The 21,456-nt window shown below is 55.2% G+C and overlaps 1 pseudogene; it reads left to right on the top strand.

The window, feature by feature from the left end:
* The first annotated feature begins 373 nt into the window (after positions 1-373).
* Positions 374-21,292, top strand: LOC136110218 (coiled-coil domain-containing protein 183-like; annotated as a pseudogene).
* The last annotated feature ends 164 nt before the right edge of the window (positions 21,293-21,456 follow it).

The following is a 21,456-nucleotide window of genomic DNA, read 5'->3' as shown; positions in this document are numbered from 1 at the left end:
CCATTTTTAGAGTCGCAGGCTCCCTGAAGGTCAGTAAAGGCTCTTACGTTGTGCTTACTGGTGATAGTATGAACATCTAACCTGGCTTAACTCTGCAGATGGAAGAACAGGACAAAGGTGGGAGGCGGCCTCTAGTAAAAGCATTTCCATCTAAGGGTTTGGGCAGTAGCAGAAAAACCCTCTTTTTAAAGCACATCATCATGGCAGAAGCCCAGACATCATACCTGCAAATATAGGATACTCTCCTGGATTGTTTTTTGACATTCACGTTCCTTATTGACTTCTTCAACCAGATGAGCCCAGAATCTATTCACAGACGCACATGCTTCGAGGGATTTCTCATCCAAAAGTCCTGAGGAATTAAAAGGACAGAATGGTCAACCAAGATCCACACTACAGGCCATCCATGGCCCTCGGGGGAAACCACCCTTGGAAAAACGAGGGCAGCTTTACCAAAGATGTACAGGGACAGGTGAGATGGCAGGCAGCTAATTAAGTTCTTGCACCCAAAGACATTAGAGGGTGACCGGTGGGCGGCAGGACCCACAGCCTCATCTCGACCAGTTAAGGGGCACAGCAGGCGAGTTCTCCTCTGCATCAGGACCCTCCCGGGGTAGGCACTTGATGCCGTGGGGCCAGCAGCTCACTGCTGGTGGGTGACCACCTAGGAAACAGAGAAATTGACAGTTTTGTAAGCACTTGAGCTTCAGTGGCTATTAATGATGCTGTTGTTAGCAGTGCACCACAAGAGCTGGTTGATTTTCCTTAAACCCTTCACTATTGTACTGTTGAAAGGAAAACACTGGACACTCAGTGTCTTGCAGGACAATTCAACCCAGCAAGGCTGGGGGGCAGAGGTGTGTGGGATGACAACTCTTCCCACTCCCCTTTGTCCCGAGGAGCAGGCAGGGGCTCCCGAACAGCCCGGAATCCCAGTTCTAGTCTGCAAACAAAAGCTCCCTCCCCAGAGGAGGGAGGGCTGTGTGCTGCTCCTCCCCACCGCCGGCCCTGCAGGGAGGGGCTCTGCTGACAGCCACCCAGGCTGCTGACAGGCGACATCTTCCTGCCTGGGCACAGTTGCTTGCAGTTTGTGTTAAATTCAGCCACTTTAAGTCTCAGCTGGGAGAAATCAAGAGGATTTTCGCAGCTCAGGGGAATCCAGCACAAGCCCCAGCAAAGCAGCATTTGCTTTTCCTACACCCTTAACCCTCAAAAACACTACAGGGAAAACCAGCACGGCATCCGCACCCAGAACACCGAACCGCGCCGGCCTGGTTGCCCTCGGTGCGAGGTTTCGGTCCCCTCCAAGCAGCACATGAAGCATCAAGCGGTGCCCCCAGGCCCAGGTTCAGACAAACCCCTTTGTCCCCGGCTCCACCCGCGCCCACCGGCCCCGGGCCCGCTCACCCGCCCCGATGCCCCCGCCGCGTCCCGTTGCCAGGAGGCAACCGCTGAACGGAAACCTCCGAGCGCCGCCCGTGTTCTGCCGACAGCCGCGCCCGCCCGCCAGCGCCCGGCGTTCCGTGCCGAGCACGGGAACCCGCGGCGGGGCAGGGGGCACAGAGCCCCCGGAGCACAAGGCAGCTGGAAAGTGAAGCAGAGGGGCTGTAAAAAGACCTCAGGGAAGTGGGAGACAAGAGAGGGGTAAAACAGCCAAACACCACACACACTCCAAAACAACAACCAGCAAACCACACTTCCTTAGCCATCTAATGATTCAAAAATGCATGTAGATTAATTAGATTATTAGAAAAAACCTTCTGAAAAGAAGATCAAGTTCTGCAGAACAGCCTGCAAAGGCCAGGATGAACTCGTACCTCCCCAGGGACTCCCCTCAGCCTTGCAGGGACAGGCCCAGATGCATCAGGACAGCAGTGGCACGTACCTGGGTCATGCTCTGTTCACAGCAAGTTCGGAGTTATCGCTGTGCCTGTTAGGCAGGACTGGAAACGATGGTGCTGGATGGGAGCACAACAGTCTCTGCCCTGCGGAGATCTCAGCGCTGTGCAAAGCACTCGAGGCACCATCCCATGCACATCCCCACGGTCACATTCGCCGTGCAGGATTTTAACACAGCCCTCGGGCTGAGCAAGCAGAGAAATGCAATGCTCCAGCCTCAGCTATTTCTCCAGCGCTGGGTTGTTTTCCTGCCCCAAAAAGCTACTTAGAACAAATCCACCCCTTTTCACCAGTACCAAGCACTGCTACGGGGTCTCTCTGGGTGCTTGCTCAACTAGATCAAAGTTTGGAGCTCTGCCCAGATCACAAACCCCTCCAGAAATGCGTTTTACTCCCTACGCACAAAAATGCTTCTCTTACCTACCTTCCTGCATATCTAATGGTATCTCATAAATAATATTTTCTAGCAAAACAGTCCATTTGGGATTACAGCACCCAGCACCGAGACACTGCTGTCCCAGGTGAGAGAAGCTCTCAGACCCCAGACCTCCAGGAGGGCTCTGGAGGGAGCAGCCACCTCTCCCTGGGCCAGATTGCATTCTGTCCCCTTCTCCATGTTCACAAGAAGGTGCAAGCACCCTGATAGGGCAGCTCCTACTAAAACCAGCACTGAGACCCTCATACAACCGCCCATGGCCTCCTGGCTTTCACAGAGACCCCCAGCCCCAGCGCTGAGATGTCACTCTCCACACCAAACCTGAGCCCTGCCAGGGGGACCAGGAGCACATCCCACCCTGCCAGCTCTATTCAGAAAACCCAGAGTTACCTTCCTAGCTGCACATGACTTCCTACCTGTGGGGTGCTCAGCACAGCAAACAAGCTGGGGCTGCGGGTGGCCCCAGCACCCCCACCCCAGGCAGCAAAGGGGGAACCATGGCAGCAGCAGATCCCACAACACATCCAGTACCCATCAGGGGGAAAGAAAACACCTGAGTGGGGGCAGGTAAAACAAGAAACCCCCACAGTGGGCACAGAGAACAGGGCTGAACAGGACACATCCCAGCACTGGGGCTGCTGGGATTAAATTGGTGTCCAGGAGCAGAGGGGTGCAGGTGAGGATGTTCAGGGTAATGAAGGCATCAGGGTGGGGATGCCCGTGGGAGGGGCTGTTGGGGGCTCTGAGGTGCCTGGGGATGTGTGTGTGTCCCCAGCCGTGCAGGGGTCAGGGGGACAAGCACAGCCCTGTGACACACACGTAGTGGCTGCTGCTGGGTGTCACGGTGTGGAGACCCAGGATCGCCCCAACACGCTGCCCTGGGCTGGGCCCAGGTGGGTGCTCCCCCAAACTGCCAGCACCCACTCCTGGGCACCCCCCCCACTGGCTGCCACCCCTGGGCAGGCACAGCGGTGCTGGGCTGTACTGGGACCTCCTGGTTCACAGCAGGATTTCGGGGGGGCCCAGGAAGAGTAGTCAGGCACCCCACCCCGTGCTGAGCTGGATCCATCCACCAGCACCATGTGCAGGACATTGGGGTGCAGGTGGGCTGGGAGGGGGCTTGCAGGGTGAAGGGGCAGCATAGTGGGGTACAGGACAGGATAGTGGGGTGCAGGGAGAAATAGCAGGGTGCAGATGGATGATGCCCACTGGAGTGCAGGTAGAAACACAGTCCATGGATCCCAGTACCACCCCACCAGCTCCTGGTGAAGCCAACCTGCGGTAACTGGGCATTGGTGCTCATGGTGGGGGACCAGCCATAGCAAGCGCCCACGGTGTATCCCAGCAGGGCTCACCCCATCATGGGGGGGGCACAAGGATGTTGGGGGCAACTCATGAAGAGCAATCGCATCCCCAGCCCAGGATCCCTGCTCTGCTCCCCCAGGTCCCATCACGGTCCTCACACCAGCGGGACCCCAGGGCAGTGCATGGGGGGACCCTCACCCTTGGCTGCTGCCTCAGCCCCCAGGTGGGGTCCCACAGGGCTCTCCTACCCCCCTCCAAGCTGGGTGCCCCTGTGGGTGCAGCAGAACCCCCCCCAACATCCATTTTAAGCCTTTTTCCAGGAAATAGGAGCCAGAAGCCGCTGAGCGGTCACTGTCAGCCCCTGCCCGCACGGAAGCCACTCGGGGTTGCAGTCAAGCCGGGTCAGCCGTGTTTATTGAGAATGGTTGTGGAGGGATTAAAAACATTTCCACTAGCTCTGTAAGAATGTATAAACCTATACTCTGCTTCTCCCTGAATAAATGCCTCTCTGGCCCTCATGCAAAGGGAGGTACTTCTGTAAGAAAATAGCAACGTTAAAAAAAGGAAAGCGCTAATACACCCTGCAGGGCCCTGCCGTGTCAGGGGGGTCCCTGCCCGCGGGGGCCAAGGGACCCTCTGGCTGGCACGGGGACATGGGTGACGCACGCGGACGCTGCTCCAGCACCCTGCAGCACCCACCCCCAGTACAGCCCCCGTCAGCAGAGCCCTTGGTGTGCAAACCCCTTCGCTCAGGGGTGACCCCCCCGGGGACCACGGCTCAGGTGGCTCTGATAGGGAGGGGACACGTCCCCGCGCTAGGGAGCTCCCAGTGATCCCATTGCTCCCAGTTCTGCCTCCACCCTGCAGCTTTGCTGTCCCATCATCTCTCCCCATAGCCAGGGACACCCCTGCGGGGGACACGGCACAGTGTTCTGCAGGGCAGCAACACGGATGGGGACATCCTGGGGGGACACAGGGACACAAAACTGTGTCCCCAGCAGCAGGGCAGATGGAGCGGCTGGGATCGCTCCTCCACTTAAGCCAGGGCCAAGCTGAGCGTAACAGTGGAAAGCAGGCAGCTCGAGGTGACACGGGGACAAGGGACACGATTGGCGAGCAGATTGGCCAGTGGCCCTGCCCCGAGCGGCAAGGGGCACAGAGAAAGCCAAAGCTTGGGGATCAGAGCTGTCCCCAGCCCGCCAGGGGGTGGCTGGGGCAGCATCTGGCCGAGACAAGGGGCCTGTCCCCCTGGGTGGCCTGTCCCCTCGCTGTCCCCGCGGGCTGGGCGCTGGCCGCTTGGCGAAGGCGATACCGCAGCAGCGTAGGGTGGCGGGTGCGGCGTTGGTACCGGGGCAGGATGGAGCGCGATGTAAACATTTCTGATCTGGGGGGTGGCAAGGAGGAGAAGGAGGAGGAGGAGGGGGCTAGTGCCAGTCCTTCATCTGCTTCTGGATCTTCTGCAGCATCTCCTGCATCCGCCGCAGCTGGAGGGGAGCAGAGCAGGGAGCGTGGCGGGGGCTCGCACCCCCCAGCCCCCTTGCAAACCATAGTGGGGTTGAGCATCCCAAGCAAATTGGGATCCGCGAGTGCTGTGGGTTGGGGAGGGAACCTCTGACACCCCTCCAGCACCCCCCACCATGGCTGGCAGCTGCTGGGGTCTGCGGGAAGGGTGGTCCCTTGCTGTGGTCGCCGTTTGCTCTGCCCGCTCCGTGATCTTACTCACCATCTTCTGTATTATCACAAAACGCACATTTTGAGTCAACGGATTCTCATGATTTAACAGTCTGTGAACTTACTGTACCATATAACAGACAAAGACCTATTAAACGGTAATATGCTTAAACAGATACCTACAAAGGAAACAGGTTAATAAGGAAAGCATCTTGCAGAGTTCAGCAAGTTTACTGTGACCTGTGTGTTATCAGTTAACTCTCTCAGCTTGTTGAAGTTCAAACCGTTCCGCCTGTAAAACTGTCCGAAATGATTTAATGATCTCTTGTAGAGATTTCTTTTGTCCTGTTCCTCTCGCCTTAAAAGCAACATTAATTGTAACAAAGTGTTATACTTCAAGATTCTATTCTTCGGCCACTTTTCCCAATCATTTGACTTATACAGGAGCCACCATTAATTATAATATTTCACAAGATCTTCCTTCCTCATATTTCCAAGTGCTTTCCTATGTTTTAAAACACCTCCCAATACCGATTTCTTAGGAACACGAATGAAAACAGTCGTTCCCGACCCCATCTCGTAAGTAAAGACCATGAGAAGAGGGAGGGGGGAAGCACAGGGCTGCTGGCAGCGCGAGTGGGAAAAGTGGGGAGAAAATCTTACGGTGCACTTATAGCACAAAGAAACAATTCTGACAACAACCAGTAAAACAATGAACTCGCGTTCCTGACAAGCTGCTTGATTTTCAGCGAGGCAATGCACAGAAGCATGCAATATGTACTGTAAAACCCGCAGATAACACGTCGATAGCAAACATTAGCATTCTCTGCTGCTAATTTCAACACCAGCGCTTCCTTAACTTCTAAGTTTTCAACCTACTTATTGATGGCCTCTTGAAGATGGTCGATAAATTGCATGTAATCCTCATTGGGACCCTGATAATAGTTATAAACGATTTGGCTGCTTTGTTGGTTTCAGACACCTCTACTATAGCTTGATATGCAAAGTCCGTTGACTGTCTCAGGATTTCAGAACTAATCGCTCCTGTAATTGTGGTGTGCCAATTAGTGTCTGTCCCAGGAGTTGGGGGATACCCACTCCTTTCAACGAGTCCCCATCGTTCCGTCCTAAATGATCCACAGCTGTTACACTGCATAGGTCTAATTTTGCTTGAGTCTTTCATGGTTTTTATCTGATCTCGAGGCAACACATACACGAACTCTTTTTCCTGTTAACTTTTGAAGAAAATGCTGCAAACCCCCGTCCTCATCCGAGTCATCAGATAACGCGGACTCGGGCGGTGCTGCAGAATCGTTAGGAACAGGGGGGTTCGGAACAGTGCACGTTCTCGCCAATACTTTCTAGCATCATAGCTATTCGTATAACCTGAGTCCCCAGGCGCACCCCCTTTCCCGTCACGATCAGCGTGACCGCATTGCCGACTGCTGGATTCCAGCGACTCCTTCTGCTCTCTCGTGGAAGTTGGAGGGTTAAAAGGCGATAAAAAAAAGATACAAATTGGCAAAATTGTTTGCGACTTTAGCATTCTCAGCTTTCTCAGGTTCTTTGGGCAAGTTGTCCGGCTCCATTCCTCTGGACTTGCTGTTCTCACCAGGGTTGGGCAATGGTACAGGAACCCACCCGCTCGGCATTTTTCCTCCCCCCGCCCCGGACTGCTGAGCTATCGGGGGTGCCGAAAGCGCAGCAGGGGATGGAGTAGGGAGGGAATCAAAGACACGAACCGGGTGAACTTCACAGCGACTTTCAGGATACTTATCAGGCTGCAACGCTGCAAAAATTCCGGCAGCAGCAGACCGTTCAGCCTTAAGATCTTTTAAGGTGCTAATTATAAGCTTCCATGTGGTTGCTAATGATTTAGCTTCTTTACCTCCATTGCTGACTTTATCGCATAATTTCTGCCCTGTGTCGTCCCAAAGTTCAAGTTCGAGTCACTAATGCTCATAACAGTCTTTTCAGGTTTTAATTGCTTCGCTGTAGTAATTATCAGTTTCCAGGCGGTTACAAGGCCGAGAATATGTTTTTCACTGCGACTAATTGCCTTCCACAACACCGTTCCCACTTTTTCTCAAGTCTCTCTTTGAAAAGCTCCTAAGAGATCAGCAGGAAACCCATTGCCTCTGCACCAAATTAATAGTCTTTTGAGGTTACTCTCCTCATGCTTCACCCCTCTCTTAGAGAGAATATGCGAGAGGAGCCGCAGTATTTCTTCTTCTTTAAAAATATTCTGCCCCGTCTCCTCCCGCCCCCAGCTGCCCACCTCTTTGGGTGTCCGTTGCAACGATATCGGATCCTTTATCCCTCCTCTGTCGCTTCTGTAGCGAGCAATCAGGAGTCACGCAGCCCGCAGACCGCGTCCCGATCACGGTCCAGCCGAGCCGTTCCAGCTGGGGCTCGCTCCCCGCAGCGACCGTCCCCCTGCCGTAAATTCTCCTTATGGGTCACGTCGGGGTCTCCACTTGCGGGGGCGAAAACTCATGGACTCCACACAATTCAATATGAATTCAAGCGAAGCCATTTATTAGAGAAACAAGCCTCTTTATATATGCAGTTATTTCCTGATCACGCGTCCACGCTCCAGGCGTGCACGGGCCGATTGGATGTTGTCCGTGTTCACGAGCTGTCCACGGGCCCGAGTCTCACTGCTGATAGGCCTGTTGATTTACATCCCCCACCACGGCTGGCAGCTGCTGGGATGCTGCGGGAAGGGTGCTCCCTTGCTGTGGTCGCCGGTTGCTCTGCCCGCTCCGTGACGATTAAACAGAGCTCTGCTTTGTGCTCCTGACACGACCTTTGCCTTTGTGCCATTAACGCGGTGTGAATTGTGTAGAATCGAAGCAGGGAGAGCTGATGTCAACGGGAGGAGCTTTGACGTGTGGGGTGTGGAGAGTCTGCGGGACTGGATGCTCTTGGAAGCTGATTTCTGCGGCGGCCGATTTACGGGAGCTCGTGCAAGGCTGGGTTAAGTTTCTTTAGGAATATTTTCAAAGTATTTGCCACTATAGACTCTGAGTTTTGCTGAGGGCCACTGCAATGGAGATTCTTGAACACTTTCTCCTGCCCCCAGGCTAATCTTCCGCGGTGTTTAAATGCTGCCTAGGAAAGTTCAGTGGCATAATGATTCTATTTGCTGTGTGGCCACAGCCTCAGTGTGGAAATCTCTCCGTGGACAGATCGGTAAGATTCCTCGCGTGTACAATCCGTGCTTTTCAGACGCCCATCTCTTCATGCTTGCTTTGTGAAGCGCTGAGGATGGTAACGTTGATATTTAGCTTGTCCCTGGCAATTAGCGCTAACATTCAATTCATGAATGTGCGAGTGAGACGCTGAGGAAGAGCCTCCGATGATGTTGTGTCAGTAATACTCGATTTCCTAATCCCGCCGTTTGTTTTCTACATCCCAACACGCAGGGCACAAGAGGACGGCTGCAGGTCAAAGAGCTTCTGTTACAGAAACTTCATCTAAGCCAATTTACGCGCTTGATGCTAGGAAGGCAATTTCCTTATCAAGTCTGTTTTTTCTGCAAATGAAATGTTAAGTGTTTTCTCTGGTAGGGGGAGCTTCATTTGATTTATTAATACATCAATGTACATGCTTGCAGTTGTTGTCATAGTTGTCCTTCAGCAGGAATGTATGGTAAGCATCCAAATAAAGATCAGTATTGGCGGCTGGTTTCCGTGTGCGGGTTTGAAGAACTCCCTGCGCAAACGTGTCCTGACCAATGAGGTGGAATTTGGGAAGGAGGATGTGCAGGGAGTGACAGACTCCTCCTGGCACTTGGAGCGAGCTGGCAGCTCCCGGGCGAGCGCTGCTGTGTTGTGTGTCCGTGTGCGCGTGTTTTGGCTGTGAGCGGCCGTGTGGCCGTTGGAGCTGCCGCGTGGCCGTTGGAGCTGCCGCGGCAACGGTTCCGCAGGCAACGGACACCCGGTTCCACAGGCGGTGCCGGCGGTGGCTCCGGCAGGCGGTGGAGCGGCCATGGCTGCGGCGGGGCCGGGGGACCGGGACGCGACTGCCACCGTGCGGGGCCAGAAGACACGGCTGAGCCGGCGCGCCCAGGAGCTGCGCGCCGCCACCGCCGTGCAAGGTGCTGCCCCTTGGGCTTGGCGGGGACGGGCTGGGGCTCTCGCTCCCCCCGTTGTCCCGCACCAACGGCGCCTTCGTGTCCCCCAGAGCAAGGGAGTGAGTTTTTCACGCAGTCCTGCGAGAAAAAGCTCCGTGGGAACAGGGAGCGGCTCCCCCGCCTGTGTGAGGCCGTGCAGGAGGATGCCCAGGCTCTGGCCACGGCCCGGAAGGTAGCGGGAGGTCCCATCTGCCACGTCCCCCTGCCCGGTGCTGGCCCTGCAGAGCCACCTGCTCCGCCAGCCCTCTCCGGGAGCAGACAGCAGTAGGACGTGACCGTCCCCATGCTGACGGGGACGTTCTCTCTGCCCGCAGCACAAGCCCGTCCTGGCCCCCGAGGTCCTCAGGGCGCACAACTTGCCCCCCGATCTGGCCGGGCTGACGGTGGAGGTAACGGGCTCTGGTGGGCACGGGCTGGTGCGGGGGCTGGGGCTCAAGGGACGCTGGGAACAGGGTGCGCCGTGGAGGGACCCGGTGCCGGCACAAGGACAAGCCCACAGGGCTGGTGTGGTGAGACACGGGGTGTTCACCTGTGTCCCACGGGTCCCTTTCCACCGCAGGACGCATCCGTGCAAGGTCCTCCTTTAGCTCCCGGAGCAGATCCCTTGCCCCAGCAGAGCTCCTGGCCCTTCCAGCCTGCCTCTCCTGGGCTGTCTGACGCAGAGTCCCCCAGCCCTGAGGTGTCACCTCTGCCTTACCCCACCCACCCCCCAGAGCAAAGCTCTCCCAGTCCCCATCCTTCCAAGGGAGTGACAATGTCCTGGAGCAACGTCCCAGCGTCCCCGGCTCTACGGTGGGGGGAGTTTCCCAGGCAGGACCCCCTTTTCCCGCGGGTGCCCAGCAAGCGCTGCCTCCAGCTTGGTGACCTCTGGCTTGCCCATCCAGGAGGCCCGGGAGAAGCTCCGGGCCACAATCTACAAACAGGCGAACACGCTCAACATGCTGGACTACCAGCTGAGGCAGCGCTGCCAAATCCGGGACAAGCTGCAGCAGCAGCTGCTGCGGCTGCAGGAGGAGGAGTCGGATGAGACCAAGAAGCAAAAGCGGGTACCCAGGACCCCTCTTCCTGGGGTGGCTGCACCCATGGGAGGCTTGAACCCAAGCCCTGCAGCCCCTGGGTAGGTGCTGGGTTCAGCAGGTGGTGTCAGCCCATGTGTCCCCCCCATCTCTGCCCCAGATGATTCGCCAGCTGGAGAAGGAGCTTGACAAGATGCGCGCCAAACTCCGCGCTGCAGAGAAAGTGGGCACCGTGTACGAGCGGGTGTATGATGCCCTGCAGAAGGTGAGCCCCTCCTCAGCGGGCCATCGTCCCACCTGCTCCCCCTGCAAAGGCAGCGAGGTGCCCCAGGGACTGTGCTGGAGGGACGTCCTCCTGGCTCAGCGAGGTCCTTGTGCTCCCCTCCATGAAGTGGTGAGAGCCTGGCCCGGGTTGCCCAGAGAGGTGGTGGAGGAACCATCCCTGGAGACATCCCAGGCCAGGCTGGAGTGGGCTCTGAGCAACCTGAGCTGGTGAAGACGTCCCCGCTGATGGCAGGGGTGGCACTGGGGGAGCTGGGAAGGTCCCTTCAACCCCAGCTATTCTAGGATTCTGTGATTCCATCCATTGTCACAGTGTGGGGACCCCCAGGGCTCAGTGGGGTGACACGCTGTGGTTCCCTGTGTCCCAGGAGGTGAGCCAGCTGACTAGAGACGTGGAGCGCATGTGCAGGGAGTCCGAGCTGGACGACATGGAGCTGAAGGACATGGAGGCCAGGGCCGAGGAGGCCCGCAAAGCTGCTGAGAGAGCCCAGGTGAGATCAGCCAGGGCACCCTGGGGCCCACTGCCACCCTCCAGAGCCCACAGACAGCACCATGCACCCAGGCTGGTGGATCTTCCTGCAATGAAGAACAAAAGAGACTAAGCTGGGCTGGCCCACGGCACCTAGATCCTCTGGAGCTCCTCTCACGTCTCATTCTTGGGCCAGGATGCCCTAGGGCTGGGGACAACGTGCCCAAAGCAACAGCCATGGTGAAAGTAGCACTCTCCACCCTCCAGCCCTCCCTGCCCTCCATCCTGCTCGCTTTCCTACCCAGCCCATTTACACGGGGGGTCATTTATGACACTGGCCATCTCAGAAGCTCAGCTGGCTCACAGAGGTCCATCCTCAGAACAAGAAAGCCCTTGAGGTGCTGGAGCGAGTTGAGAGAAGGGAACAGAGCTGGTGAGGGGCTAGAGCACAAGTGTGATGGGAGCGGCTGAGGGACCTGGGGGGTTCAGCTGGAGAACAGGAGCTTCTGATCTCTGAACTGCCTGAAAGGAGCTTGGAGCCAGGGGGGTCGGGCTCTGCTCCCCAGGAACAAGCGCCAGGAGCAGAGGAAACGGCCTCAAGTTGCGCCAGGGGAGGTTGAGGTTGGATGTGGGGAACAATTTCTTCCCCAAAGGGCTGTGGGGCATTGGAACAGGCTGCCCAGGGCAGTGCTGGAGTCACCATCCCTGGAGGGCTGGACAGACGGACATGAGGTTTTTAGGGACATGGGGCAGTGCCAGGGGTGGGTTGACGGTCGGACTCGATGATCTTGAGGGGCTTTTCCAAGCCAAATGATTCCATGATTCTGTGGTCCCAGCTTCTGCAGCCACTTCTCTCTTCTCTGATACCCTCCAGAAGGAGCTGGCCAAGAGGGAAGCCGAGTTCCTTGCGGAGCGCTCCCTGGACACCCAGAAGGTTCCCATGGAGAGGCTGTGGCTGAGGGAACTGAGCGAAAAGAAAGTGCCAGCGGTGAGCTGAGGGGAAAGCAGCAGCACCGAGCCCCATGGGTGGGGGTGGCAGGGCCAGCTCCCCAGGGTGCCAGCAGCTCGGGGGGTGACCATGAACGTCCTTACAGGCAGCCAAGTCCGAGCCCAGCACGGACGTCTCGACCCAGCAGGACCCAGTGGTGGGTGAGTGCTTGGCGGGGTGCAGTGGGGTGGGACGCGGGGGCAGCTCCGGGCATCCCTCTCTGCCGCTTTTCTCCCGCCTCAGCCACCGAACTGGAGGCCGCCGAGTCCCAGAGAGACCGCGAGGCCAGGATAAGCGAGACGATGGAGGCGGCCAAGGCTGCAGTACAGTGCTCCCGCCTCTGGGTAACGGAACAAGCCATCTCCCCAAAAACCTGAGGCTGCTCGTAGCCACAGGGAGCCGAGACCTCTCAGCTCGCTTTGTTTTCTTGAGGGGTTCTCAGCTCTCATGTGGGCCTGGAGAGCCCAGAGCCCCTATGTGTGGGCAAGGATGGAGCTGTGTTTCTCCACGCCTTGAGCCTGCAGTGGTCCCTGGTGCAGAAACCTCCCTGAGGCCACGGGCCAGCTCCTGCACCCTGCATGAGCACTGTGGGCTGAGTTCTCGTGCTGTCCCTTGGTTAGAACGTCCCCAGCAAGCTCCTGACACAGGACTCAACCTTGGAGGACCTGGAGAAGTACATCAAGGAGCAGGAAGAGCTGCAGGAGGAGCTGAAGAAAAAACTGAGGGATCTGGAGCTGAAGAAGGCTTTGCTCCTGTTTCAACCGGCCCCCAACAAAACCAGGTGCTGCTGGCCTCGGGACAGCCGTGTCATAGAATCACAGACTCGCTTTGGTTGAAAAAGACTCTCAAGATCACTGAGTCCAACCATCAACCCACCCCTGGCACTGCCCCATGTCCCTGAGAACCTCATGTCCGTCTGTCCAACCCTCCAGGGATGGTGACTCCAGCACTGCCCTGGGCAGCCTGTTCCAATGCCCCACAGCCCTTTGGGGAAGAAACTGTGCCCCAGATCCAAGCTCAACATCCCTTGGCGCAACTTGAGGCCATTTCTGTTTGTCCTATCACTTGTTAGGATTAGGGTGGCGAGAGCCTGTCCCATGTTGGCCAGAGAGGTGGTGGATGAACCATCCCTGGAGACATCCCAGGCCAGGCTGGACGGGGCTCTGAGCAACCTGAGCTGGTGAAGATGTCCCCGCTCATGGCAGGGGGGGGTGGGTTGCAACCTGAGCAGCTTTTGCAATGATTTGTGGTGTCTCTGCACCCCTGTGCAGTTGTATGCATGTGGCTGTGGTTGGCTGCAGGATGCTGGAGAAGGAGCTGAGGGCGAAACTGCAGGAGCAAGAGGCCCGGCGGGACCGGTCGCGAGCCCAGATGCTGAAGAACGAGGAGCTCCTCTTTCAGATTGAGAACAGAATCGACCACCTCCTCTTCCGTGTGCGTGACATCACCGTGCCCGGCCAGGTAACCCCCCAGCGCTGGGTGGTGCAGTGACACAGCGCGGTGACACTTGGCGCAGCCACCGTCACCCCAGGTGGCTCATTTTGCCCACCAAGGTTGTTCTCTCTGTCTCCAGGATGATTCTCTCCTGTCCCGGGGGCTGGAGGAGAAGCTCCAGTGCCTGGTCCAGAAGTGGCAGTACCTGGAGCAGCGGGTGGCCCACCTGCCCCCTGAGTACAAGATCCTGGACGAGAGCAGCAAGGTACGTGGGGTGTCCATCCCTGCTGGGGTCTTCGGGGACCCGCACCAGGAGGCTCCTCCTGATGGCCCGTCCCAAGTGAGGAGAATGGCGGTGGCCCCGTGGAGCAGCTCAGCTCCAGGTGGCACTGGGCACTGCAGGGCGTTGTTGCCAGGGGATCATCAAGGGCATCCCTTGGGTTGTAACACCCACCTCCCCTTCAACAACTAACCCAGGGTGTGTTTCACAGATTTTTGTGAAGGCCAGGGATTTTCTAGAGAAGAAAATGTCAAGCGATCCTCGGAACGTGATGGTTTCCTTCGAGGAGAGAGACAGCAGCGCTGATGGTAGGAGAACACAGCGGGGACGCGTCCCCCGGCGACTGTCCCTGCCCCTGCCTGTTGGGATTTCTGACCATCCTCGCCTGTCTCTCCCTGTCCCAGCAGAGCCCAGCCCATGAGTTCTCTCCAGACCTTGGGGCTGTCTCCAAGGCTTTGAGCATGGGTGGTGCTTTTAGGTGGGGATGTGGGAGCATGAAGGTGGCCGGTGGGGTGGCGAGCGTTGGACCACAGAAGGAACAAGAAAAGATGCTATGGGGGAGGGAGGGAGAGCCTTGTCTTCAAAATCACCTGGTTTCGAAGAATAACCAGTGCTGGGGTCTGTCTGTGGCCTCTTCCTCTTGGATGCTCTTGGAGGAGCCACTGAGTTTTTGGAGCTTGCCACCTCTTTTGAATGAAGCTGGAGCGGCGTCCAGCACCGCGTGGCTCCAGACCTTTCTGGGAAGCCCCAGCAGCTGGGGATGGGCCACAGCAGCGGCACTGCCAGGCCCTGCAGGTCAGCCTGGGATGCTGGGCAGGAAGAGCCAGGGCTTGGCAGGAAAGCTCACTGTGATGCCACCAGCCCTCCAAAACGTGCTGGCTCTCCCTGGTGACACCGGCACAGTGGAGGTGGCCCTGCAGACCCTCCCCAGCCCATTTCTCTCTGTTCGCTCCTCCAGAATCCTCTGAATCCTCTGAAGAGAAGGAGGACGAAGATGGCGAGCACGTCCCCACTCGGGAAGACATCAAGAGGGAGGGGCAGCTGCTGATCCAAAGACACAAAAAAGCCATCGAAAAGTAGCAACCGCTCCACGAGAGCTTTGGATGCCCCCGCCCACCCCTTGTTCTTTGGATGCCCCCACTACCCCTGTGTTTTGGATGGCCCAGACCATCCACTTGACCCTGTATTCTCCCACCACCCCTTGTACCCTTTCTCCAACAGGTTTAATAAAGCAGATCTTTTTCGTTCCTCCCAAACCTGTGGTCAAGCTGCAATGGGGGGTCCTAGGTCACTTCTGTCACCCGGGGCGCGTGAGGGTCAAACCTTGAGGAGCACTCACCTGGGTTTGGAGGCAGCCCCATCGCCCTGGCCCTCACCCAGCTGTTCTCCTCGCAGAGCTGGGGATGGGCTGGGGTGGGGACGGCGTTCCTGGCCAGAGGAAAGCCGGGGGCAGCCTGGCTTTTCCCCACTTGATGCTGTGGAGCCAGCAACTTCCTGGGACCTCTGTCCCCCAGACGGCTCTGAGTGCACCAGTGGGCCACTGTGTGTCCACAAACATCTGCCAAAGCCTCAGGTAACCAAGAAACCCACTTCTCAGCAGTGACATCACCGAATCCAAGAGCCAGAGTCTGTTGGTCAACAGCTGGGAATGTCCAGTTCCAGGTATTCTGACAGCCTGAAGGTCATAGAGAAGAAAATCATGGAATCCCAGAATCAGACTCACAGAACAGTTTGGGTTGGAAGGGACCTTCAAAGCTCCTCCAGTCCAACCTCTGCCATGAGCAGGGACATCTTCACCCAGATCAGGTTGCAGCTGGTAGAAATGATGACCTTTCAGAGCGTGCTGGTGGTACTTTGTCCCTTGTGCCCTGCCCTGATGTGCAGAGGAGACAGAAGGGACACTGGGAAGCTTTGGGGAAGACCCTCCATATGCTGAGGTGTTGCGTCTCCTTCCTCTTCAGCCTCTAAAAGGCATTTGGTAAAGAGCAGAGTTGGAACTGGGGGTTCCCACCTTTTGAGATAAACTGTAAAAACTCATTAATCATTTTGGTTGGAAAAGACCCTCCAGATCATGGAGCCCAACCATAACCCACCCCTGGCACTGCCCCATATCTCTGAGAACCTCATCTCCGTCTGTCCAACCCTCCAGGGATGGTGACTCCAGCACTGCCCTGGGCAGCCTGTTCCAATGCCCCACAGCCCTTTGGGGAGGAAATTGTTCCCTATATCCCATCTAAAGCCTCCCCTGGTGCCAGTTGTTTCAGGCTCTTGGTCTGGTCTTTGCACTGGGACTGTGGGGAACAGAGAAGCCACAAAACGTGTTGAAGACTTCTCTCTGGTAAAGCTGGACTCCAAGGACATTCGCACATCCCACGCACTTGGGGGCGGTTATCCGGCCCGAGATACCATTCTCACAAGTCTGGGCTATAACTTTTTACAATTACAAGAAACGTACACAAAGTAATCTGTCCAAGGCCCTTTATATGTTATTATGTTAGTATTATGTCTTTGACCATCCAAATGGTCACGTTAGTATTGATCTTCCTTTATCATCCAGATGGCTGGAACCGCACGTCTTGCTCTCCCATATTTGACTTTCCAACATTTTCCCCTTTTTTGTTTTAAAATCAGGTTCTCAATGAGTGCAGTAAGGACCCTGGCTTTGTTCTTCTTTGCATTCTGTATCATTGTCCAGATGATTCGAAGGACTACAAGAAAAACATCACACAAGCATATCCAAATCCCTCAAAAACCCATATACGTAGACTGAGAGCTGAAAGTGAAGTTTTAGGGTCTAATCACTTTATGCTATGAGATAATGTTAGCCATTTTGTCTTACAGTCCTAACTCTTACAAACTGTGTAATTATTTGCAGGGTACTGGCTAAATCCTAAATCAGGCCTTGCACATTAGCAAAGACTGTTATTTTACTTGATATCACTCATAAACACTAGAATTCAAGTTCAACAGTATTACACATATTTAGCACTCTGATAAGAGAAAATACAGGTTCAGATAGCAGCTAAGGAGATTATTTAAATACAATATTGTAAGAACAATGAGGATCCACAACGTGCATGCAGTCACTCACAAGAAACAAAACCGGAGGCCTTTTACTTCAGGGTACTCACAAGAAACAGTCGCTCACTCCAATAAAGAAGTGGGGTGTCATTAATCCCAGGAAGTTTCCTTAGACACTGTTCCTGTCTAAGGAAAGGACTCCAGTTCACAGACCCGCAGCTCCGAGAAGACCACTCAAAGGGGGTCTTCGGCGGAACCCCGTTTCACTGTTTGGCCAGATGTGGCTGTGGGCGTTACAACATAGTCCAGAAGCTTCTCAGCGAGTCTGGGCATCTCCTTTGTTAAGGACCCTGTCGACTGACCAAGGGTCCCACCCCTCCTGACCCATCGGTTGGTAGAGGTGAAGTTTATTGACAACACCTTGGTACCATTCTAGGTGTATGTATGTGGGGACAGGCACAGTGGGGCACAGAAGGTGCTAAAGAGCCGTCAACCTCCTCACTGAAAGCTCCAGATTTCAGGGGAATGTGTAACTGCCTCACAATCCAGCCTGCGACCACAGCCATCTGGCAAACTACTTTGGAGTGGTGGTGCAGTCACCTCTTGCCTCCAAAGTCAAAAGGGGGCATTCTGTTGGTGAGTTTGAGTGCCTACTGTGGATCGTCATACCTTATGTGTCATTTTCTTGTTGCAAATCAACCTACAACAAAATAATACAAATTACAACAATTACAGTTATTAACAAATATTGGAGAAAGCTGGTTAGCCATACTAATAAGGAAAATAAATGCATTGAAAGTGCTTTCGACAGTTAGTCGCCAGTCCACATCATGTAAATCTGTATCATTCTGATATGGCAGTGCCTCTTCCTTTGATCTCTTCTATTTCTTTGTTGCCCTCTGCCGCAGGGACAGATGCTGGATCTCTGGCATTAGGTCCTGCATCGTGTTTGTCCAGCTCGTAGAAAGGTTTAACATATTTCACAGGAAGCCACTTTGGTCCTGTTGGAAGAAGAACACAAGCAGAGCCCTTCCCCAGGCGATTAACTACAGGCCCTTGCCACTGACTGTTGTGCAGGGGATCCGGTTATAAAACCTTTGGTCTCTGAGACAGTGAATCTGGAACACGGCAGTGTTTTTCCACTGCTGCAATAGAGGAGGGAGGCACAGTACGATTCAAAACATTTAAAGCATATATTGCATTGTCTGATTGTTCTTGAGGCACCATATTTGCCCTTTTTTGTTTTAATAACATCTGTTTCAGTGTGGAATGTGCTCGTTCAGTGATGGCCTGTCCAGTGGGAGAATGTGGAATACCTGTGACATGCGAAACACCCCACTGCTATAGAAATTATTGCATGGATCTAGCAGTGTATCCAGGACTGTTGTCAGTTTTAATCTGTTGTGGCACTCTCAGCATAGCAAAACAGTCGATCCAGTGGGGCTGAACATCTCGACTTTTCTCACTTGTATGTGCAGATGCACAAAACGTACCTGAAAAAGTATCTATAGAAACATGTACGTATTTCAAACGGCCAAAAGATGAAACACGTGTAACATCAGAGTGCCAAACGCCATTAGCTGAGAGTCCGCGAGGGTTAACTCCAAGGGAGGGCGAGCTTGTAATCAGACCTTGACATTCCCTCCAGCGCATCCACGGCACCACTCGGTTTGGTGGAAAAGCAAAACTGAAGTGTCTTGGGTGATGCAGAGACCAGGGAAATGTGCCTGGCTTTAGCTCTCTGCCAAGCACACCTGGGGAACCCTTTGAAATGCTTCAGTCACTTTAGCAGAGAAAAATAACACCCCCACACAGCTGCCAGGCTTTCACTGCTCACGCAGGGACAAAGGACAGCGCGGGGATAGCACGGCTCTCACTCCGGAGCTCGCCGGCTCTGACACCGGTGCCTGTTTAGGACAAATATCAATGGGAAAGATTTCGTGCTCTGGGATTCAGGTCATCTGGAGAACACCAGCAAGGAGAACGACTGCCAAAACCTGCACAACGATGTGACCAGCTCCAGCTCCCCTGGGGAAGGAGGCGGCTGCTGCTTGTCCCAGCCCAGCCACGCCATGGGCGACCCAGAGCAGATGACAGCAAAGCCTCTTTCCAGGCTCTCTTCACTGTGAGACCGTGGGGCAGGGTCCCATCCTGGGGGGACATGGGAGCACATCCTGCCCGAGCTCTCACGGGCCACTCTGCTGCACAGGGAGCAGAGGAAGGGACAAAGGCGCCTGGGTGGGCAGGTAGCCCCCCAGCGCTGGGTGGTGCAGTGACACAGCGCGGTGACACTTGGTGCAGCCACCATCACCCCAAGTGGCTCATTTTGCCCACCAAGGTGGTTCTGTCTCCAGGATGATTCTACCCTGTCCTGGGGGGTGGAGGAGAAGCTCCAGTGCTTGGGCCAGAAGCTGCAGTACCTGGAGCAGTGGGCAGCCCACCTGCCCCCTGAGTGCAAGATCCTCGATGAGAGCAATGAGGTACGTGGGGTGTCCATCCCTGCTGGGGTCTTTGGGGACCCGCACCAGGCTCCTCCTGGCGGCCCGTCCCAAGTGAGGAGAATGGCGGTGGCCCCATGTCGAGCGATCCTCGGAACGTGATGGTTTCCTTTGCGGAGAGAGACGGTAGGAGCAGCGATGACGGTAGGAGAGCATAGCGGGGACGCGTCCCACGGCGACTGTCCCTGCCCCTGCCTGTTGGGATTTCTGACCATCCTTGCCTGTCTCTCCGTGTCCCAGCAGTACCCAGCCCATGAGTTCTCTCCAGACCTTGGGGCTGTCTCCAAGGCTTTGAGCACGGGTGGCGCTTTTAGGTGGGGATGTGGGAGCATGAAGGTGGCCGGTGGGGTGGCAAGCATTGGACCACAGAGGGAACAAGAAAAGCTCCGTGGGAACAGGGAGCAGCTCCCCTGCCTGTGTGAGGCCGTGCAGGAGGATGCCCAGGCTCTGGCCATGGCCCGGAAGGCAGCGGGAGGTCCCATCTGCCACGTCCCCCTGCCCGGTGCTGGCCCTGCAGAGCCACCTGCTCCACCAGTCGTCTCTGGGAGCAGACAGCAGTAGGACGTGACCGTCCCCATGCTGACGGGCAGTGCTGGAGTCACCAGTCCTGGAGGGGTTTGAATGATGCAGAGATGAGGTTCTCAGGACATGTGGCAGTGCCAGGGGTGGGTCATGGTTGGACTCAATCTTGAAATGATTCTATGATTATTGAATCAGGGTTATATTATCTACACTTTATGGATGACACAAGTACAACACAAGTGGCACCTGTTTACAGCAGAACTCCACCAAAACTCTCTTGCCAGCTCTCTGGTTTCATCTCCGTGTGTGTGGCCGCATCATGCCCTGCACACACCAGTGTCCCTCTGTCACCTCTGCTCGCCCACGGACTGGGTGCACGGAAAGGTCAATTTAATTCAGAAATTAATTGCAAAGATAGTAAAACAAGCTCCTTATAGTTACCTTCATAAGTGATTTCACATACCATGTATGACATCTTCCCATATGTTAATTTCCTTTCAAGGCATCTCAGATGCCCAGGTCCCAGCTTCGCATCGTGCGCTGAGCTACAGCCGAGGGCAGGACTGGCTCCAGCGCTGCCTTTTCACTCATTTCTTGCTGTTTCTGTTGGCTGCAGCATCTTAGAAGCGCCCGAGCATCCACACCCACGGGGAGATGCTGATTTGTTGGCTACAAATAGGAAGACAACACTAATCCTTCTCACTTCAGCACAACTGAAAAGTCATCAGTCTTTCTGTGATGTTTTTCCACCAGTCTCCCTTTATTAGATTTTTCCCCAGGGGCTGTGCCAAAGGCCGTGCTGGGATTGAGCCCGATTGCTTTTCAGAAAGTGCCATTCTGTGGCCAAGTGTGAAATCCTTGCTGCTTCCTGTTCTAAAACTGAAGTCAGCAAAGCCACCTCAGACACCATAATCCCTGTAGCACACCACGGATGTGCTGCAATGAGGCAAATACCCAACCTCTCAGCCTTGCTCATCCCCAGATCTACAACAGTCCTGCTCCCACATCTTCACGGTTCTACATGGACCCTTAGTTTTAATTACCCATTCATTTTTTTCTTTGAGGGACAACTATCATTATTTTTCACTGTGAGGCCTGACTTAATCACAGGGTTTGGAAGTTGAAGATGACGCTCAAATAAATGAAGCAAAAATCACCACCACTCTACTGTAAGGAGAGTTTCCCAGAGTGAAACTGCTGCTTACAGCACCCCCTCATCCACACCATTATAACAAACATGTCAGACAAAATCAGACCCAGGACTGCCCTGTGTGCTACACCACTAGTTACCGGCCTCCACGTAGACTTTGCGACACTGATCACCAACCCCTAGGCTCGGTACACACTTCTTCAGCTTATAAACTCTAATCAATCCACCCAATCTCCAATAAGATTTATTATTATCATTGAGACACCTTGGAGACATGTCGAGCTTTATTAGTGTCTGTATTACCAGCAGGTCTAGCAGGATAAATCCAGGACAGGACTCAGTCCACT

This window comes from Patagioenas fasciata, chromosome 19, assembly GCF_037038585.1.
Source record: "Patagioenas fasciata isolate bPatFas1 chromosome 19, bPatFas1.hap1, whole genome shotgun sequence".
Classification (NCBI taxonomy): domain Eukaryota; kingdom Metazoa; phylum Chordata; class Aves; order Columbiformes; family Columbidae; genus Patagioenas; species Patagioenas fasciata.
This window is presented reverse-complemented; position numbering and strand designations above follow the sequence as displayed.